The sequence below is a fragment of the Scardinius erythrophthalmus genome (assembly GCF_964197995.2).
Source record: "Scardinius erythrophthalmus genome assembly, chromosome: 5".
In the NCBI taxonomy this organism is placed as follows: domain Eukaryota; kingdom Metazoa; phylum Chordata; class Actinopteri; order Cypriniformes; family Leuciscidae; genus Scardinius; species Scardinius erythrophthalmus.
In genome coordinates this window covers 3,876,200-3,882,746 of record NC_138225.1, presented here as the reverse complement: position 1 = coordinate 3,882,746, position 6,547 = coordinate 3,876,200, and positions in this window count along the sequence as shown.

Genomic DNA, 6,547 nt, shown 5'->3' with positions numbered 1-6,547 from the left:
ATTTAGCAGACTAGTTTTTATTCAAACTAACAATAGGACACAAATATGTTAGTGCCCCCTATGCTCCTATATAGTCTAAACATTATTTAATTTTTTTAAATAGATATAGAAGAGAAAAGAAAGTGTTAGTATTTGTTTATATTGGATTATAATCCCAGATTTTCAATGTGGTTTTAGACTTCCGGACCCTCTGCATATATCAAAGTACAATAACATCAGAAACATGCAGAAGACAGTCTCCTTTGCTTTATTTTCCAGTTCTCATAGGGTGTGATTACATCAAGCCGAGACAGGAACCACATATTTCACAGTTTGTGAAAGCTCAACTGCTAGCTACAACTTGAACTTTTTTAATAGTTCGTATGATTGTAGGCCTGCATTCTATAATGTTTTCAGGCTTTGTTTATTACTATTGATGATGACAGGTTGTTAGCTCAGCTGTGTAATCTAGCATGTGTTTTATAGTTGGCAGCTATGGTGATAAGTTCGCTCAAAAATGAAACTTCTGCTATTTTTTTCTCACATATTTTGATGTGTTTATATTATCTGCATAAACAAGCATGGGAACTCTACAGACATGTGAGATCACACGCTTCACAGAGCAGGAAGAAACTGTATACTTCAAAGACTAACACTGCTGAGTGAAAACAGGATATATTCAAATAATATTTCCATATTTAGGATTTCTGATTTAACAAAGCGGATGATGCTTTGTCTGTAGATTTAGGGATATACTATTTTTGTCAGTGTGTCCCAGTAGGTCAGACAGAGTGCACATACTTCGATGAACAACCATGAATAAACACATTGTTTTTGATAATGAGATTGATGTTATTAGATATTAGAGGCATTAACATCATGCATCATTGCTCTGTGTGCAACAATAGACATTTTAAAGGCAGAATAACCTTAAATACCTTTATTTTCCTTGCCTTTTAAAGCTATGATCAGCCTAAAAATTGCATAATTATATGCATTATGTAAATATAATGCAAACATTTAAACATATATATATATATATCACGTACATCCACTCTATACTTGACTGGCACTTTAAAGAACAATGCATATCGTATATAGTGGATGTGCTTGATGTTTACTCCAAGAATAGTGAAGTTATATTTGATTTTTTAACAGTATAATAATAATATCTTTGCAATGCATAATACATATTTTATGCAGTGCTTGATTTTTATATAGTAAATATAAGAATAACTTTGATATTGTTTGTAATGGATATTTACTGAACTGAAGCAACTTACATTTATTTGATTATTCATACATCATATTTTAGAAAAATCATGTTAATATGCGAGTATCAAATATCATCAGACTTTTGAGGAACGTTTATTTGTTCATCTCTCAATCATCATTGTATTCATTGCATTATATGTTTTTATCCCCACAATAAAAGCTGCAGAGCTTTGATCATAAAACTAAGCATTTAAATATCATCTTACTAAGACATATCATTGGTAGATATAGAGTGACGACTGATCTATGCATTTTATTTATACTGTTATAAAGACCTAATTCATTACATTAGCCTTGAATGCAACATTCATTGCATATTTTATCTTACTTCCTGGCCATATATATATCAGAATCTGCACAAAATGGTATGTTTTTGCCTCTGAATAAAACAGTTTTTCCTCCTCTAGTGTGAGATCCATCTTCACACTATATGAGCCATATATGGTAAAAAAAAAACACATATGCAAACTTTTTTTAGCCTCACTGAATGTTTACAGAAGTCGATATCTCAGCACAAGCATCTCAAATGTTCTTCCGTTTCAGTTTCAGTCCATGAGCCAGACTGTATTTCGGAATGGGAAACAATCAGCACTGACTCATTCACATCCGCCCTCATCTGGAAGTCCTTACTGAGAGACTTAAAAGAGTTTCCTAAGGATACAGAGTCATTTCCAGAATACTTGACCTAACAAAAGTATTCATGCATTTTCTTAATATCTGGAAAATAAGGCTACAGACCAATTGAAAACTTTTGAATAAATAAAGCAATTGTGTGTAAGGATGTCTCAGACGTCATGGGGAAGGAAGGCGTTGTTATTTTCACAGCTCTGCGTTTCCTTTAGACCAGCACAACTGAAACACTCAAGAAAGAAAGAACCTGCATCACATATTGATACATTTCCTAGATTAACCATCTCTGTATTACGGAGTTAACAAAAAAACATAATCACAGTGTCATGGTTACGTTACGTGGTGCTAAGAAATACTCACGACGAGAAATAACAAGAAAGACTTTAATCATCAAACACTGTCGGTTCTCGTTAACAACCAAACGTTAACGAGAACCGACATAGACTGAGGGAGAAAACAGGGAATATATACATGAGACAAACAAAAGGAGCTAAACAAGATAGTTAATGACACACAGCTGAACCAAATGACCCAAAAATACAAACAGAAAGTCCAAACACAAACTGGAAAGTGACAGTCACATTCCATCTGCCTGCAGGAGCAGACCTTTACAAATAAACCTGTAATTCCCATTCAGTTTGGCTCTGTTCCCAGGAATTCCTCAGAAATATCTTGGAGAGCAAACAACAGACTGTCATACAGCTGGACTGAGAGTTGCTTGTCTGTGTACAAGCTGTTAAGTGTTGTAGGGCTTTGCTAATCAGTGGTAAAGGAACATCACAACTGTCCTCAACAAGACACATGATTCCCTCTACCCTTATCCAATATCGATCCTTATCAAAGAGGGACTTAGCCTGGTTAAAACCAGACCATTTTCAGTAGTAACTGAGTTATGGTCTGGCAAAGCTTCATTAATAACTCATATCCAAAGGGGTGTCATCAACGGACGTCGCTCAAATGCCTCCGGGCGCAATTGGATAGACCTAAAACCAATCAGAGCAATCGTCATCGTGTAAAGCCATATGCTGCGTCCTACGTTACACTACGCCATAAAAGTACTCTTTTTGTGAAGAAAAGGTATGTACTTTTGAATGTGTAGCAAAAAAGTAGGCAAGCTTTGGGACATACTACTTCGTCATCTTTATCGGACGGATCTGTCGCGTGCGTCCTGTCATGTAAACTGCCCTGTCAATCATCTTGTCACAGTTAAAATCCTCTATTAAATCTAATTTAATTTCCTACCGTTTCGGAGAGAAATGTAGTAGCACGTTCATCTGCCAGTGGGTCTTTCATGGAGACTGTCCTCATGTGTTTACAATTTGAATATAATAATGCATTTAAACGTTGGTGTACTTAACGGATGTCGCTCAAATGCCTCTGGGCCCAATTGGATAGACCTAAAACCAATCAGAGCGATCGTCATCGTGTAAAGCCCGCCCCAACGTTTCTGATTGGTGCCGCGATTTCGACGGCTTGGAAATGGGCTTGAATGAGCTCTTTGCCAGACTAGCAGAGCAAATCTAAATTTGACGGAAGTTGTCTGGGTTTTCCCAGGCTAAGAGGGACTATCTCTATTATATTATATAACACCTTATTCACATGCCATCCCTTGAATTCTGACAGTCTGCAGATTACTTGGGCTAGGGATCTTAACATGGATATAGACTAGCAGAAAATGAAGAGATGTCATATCGATCACAAGTTCAGTATGGAGTACCACAAGGCTCAGTACTAGGACCGTTGCTTTTCACCCTGTAACCTTGTTCGTGAAGCAGACATACTCTGTCAGTTTAAATCTGAACTAAAAACACATCTCTGTAACCTGGCATACACATAACACATTATCACATTTCTATTATTCATGTCTGTTAAAGGATTGATAGGCTGCATACATTAGGTCAACCGGAACCGGGAACACTTCCTATAACACCTGAAGTACTTGTTACATTGCAAGAAGAATGGCATCTACGCTAATATTAGTCTTTCTGTTTATCCCAAGGTTTACCTCAGTCAGTCCGCCGGGCCGTATCCAGATCAGATGGTGGACCTGCACCTAGACACGACCACAACTCAGCCCTGAACGTCAGCAGAGATCGCGTCTACTAGAACAATCCCCCGTGAAGACCTCATCGACTCGACAGACAAAACCAGACAAGTCCTCAGCACAGACCCAATTTTTTTCTACATTTCTGTCACCTGATGGAGTTTGGGTTCCTTGCCACTGTCGCCTACATAGTTGCGGACACTTAAAGGTTGCTTGGTTGATTATGATTTCACTTTTCTAACTTTAGTTAGTGTGTAATGTTGCTGTTTGAGCATAAACAACATCTGCAAAGTTACAATGCTCAAAGTTCAAAGCAAAGGGAGATATTTGCTTTTAAAGAAATTGCTTTTTAAGGACTACAACAAACGGCTGGTAGAGACTACACCACATTCCTCCCGGGTTAGTGACATCACCAACCCTAGAATTTACATAAACCCCGCCCCCGGGAACGCGATTTAGATTATCATGACAGAATATGCTAATCTATGACTAGAAGATAACTACACATCAGCTTCATAAATTCATCAACTAACCATTCAGAAATGTCCTGTTGCTTCTACATGTTGTCACTTCTTCTTGAGTCTCTCCATCATTGTCTGACTCCGGTTTGAACATAAACATTGACAATTTTTAGTGCATTTCTGTGTGAGGTAAAAGGACACAAGCTCTTGAAGCTCCGCCCCCTGTGCCGGGAGCAGCAGCTCATTTGCATTTAAAGGGACAGACACAAAACGGTGCGTTTTTCCTCACCCAAAAGTGAGAACTTTAACATGCTATATAAAAATATCTGTGGGGTATTTTGAGCTAAAACTTCACACACACACTCTGGAGACATCAGAGACTTATTTTACATCTTGTGAAAAGGGCATTATACCCTTTAATATTCAATAATATTATTGTTTTGACTGCACTGACACTTTTACATGAGAACTGAACTGAGTTGGATGACGACATCACTGTTGTTCAGCAGAGCTTCTTTACAGCCGAATTGAACTTATTTCATAATTGATGATATTTACAACAGAACTGAATCATCACTGAACTGACTTCAGCTGAAGAATAACACTATTTTCTTTTAGAGCTGCTGTACAGTCGAAATTATCTCTGTTTGCATCATTAAATCATTTTCCTGTTATTACTGCAAAGCTAACAATCTGTATTGCGCTCTTGAAATAAAGGTGACTTGACTAGACGTGTCAGTCAGTTTTGAAACGTGTTCATTCGTCATCTGTTCACAGAGATCACAGAGTCCACCGGTCTAAAAGTGCCAGCTAATTTAACTCACATGTTCTAGACCTGTTATCTATCCTTCTCCGCTATAGTGAGCTTGTCTGGAGTCCTTCCTATCTATAAACTTCTGAATATAGATAGAAATAAAACTGCAAAGTTTGGCGCGTGTAAAGCTGCAGCTGCATAGAAAATTGGCAAAAATATGAAAATACAGAGTTTTTTTGTGCGTACAATCTACAAATCAGCCACGATAACACAAAGGTAGGTATCATTCTAAAGCTTAGAATCTCAGCTTTTTAATGCATCTAATCACTTTGATCAACTCCTAAAGGGTGCTGAGTAATCCCTCTAAAACTGAGTGTACACCCCACCCCCCGCAGGCGCCACCTAGCTGCGAAAAAAATAATCATAATATTTTTCAAAAAATATTACTTTGATCAACTTAAAATAGGTGTCATTTGAAATTTACAATGAATGTAGCCAATTTAATAAACTCCTATGTAGTGCTGAGTTATTTGCTGATAAATAGAAAAAAAAATGTTTTCATAATTTATAAACTACTTTTTTGTACTTCATATTGCAATATGTCAAATACATCATACAGCTCAGATAGTCCTGTGTCATATGTCATTTGAAAGGTCTCAATGAGTAGAATACAACAAGCATAATCGTTTCAGGCTTTTTACTAAACTTGAGCAAGGTTTTTGTAAAATAAGCCTATCAAGAGACCCATGTGTAAACCATATATGGATGCTGAATTTTAGACACATTTCCACTTGTAACTTCATGAAACATGCTCCGATTGTGGAAAATGGCACATCATTATTTACAGCAGATGCTTACACTTAAAATGATCATGATCCATAATAAAATCAACATGATCCATCACTCAGATCTAAAGATATTCCTCATGGCGTTCTAACACAAAAAACACCACAGACGCACCAAGGAAGTAGCAATAGCAGTGATGCTATGTTGTTTTGATGTGACGTTTCAGCTCATAACTCAATGAAACATGCATGGATTGTGAAAAATCGAACATCTTTATTGACAGCAGATTCTCACGATTACAAAGAGCCCAAACACAATATAATCCATTGCTTTGATCACGAGATATTCCTCACGAAGTTATGCATACTTGGCTAAAAAACAAGTCTCTCATTTTTCCGGGGTGCAAAGTGTTTTCCAATTTTCCCGGAACCATCCGTGCTCGTTTTCAAACGTGGAATAACAAAAATTATGTATCATCTTAAAGCTTAGAATCTCAGTTTTTTAAAGCATCCAACCACTTCGATCAACTCTGAATGAGTGCTGACTAGTCGCTCTAAACCGGAGTGTAGGCTAGCTGTGAAAATATTCATTATCATATTTTTCAAAAATATTGCCTTG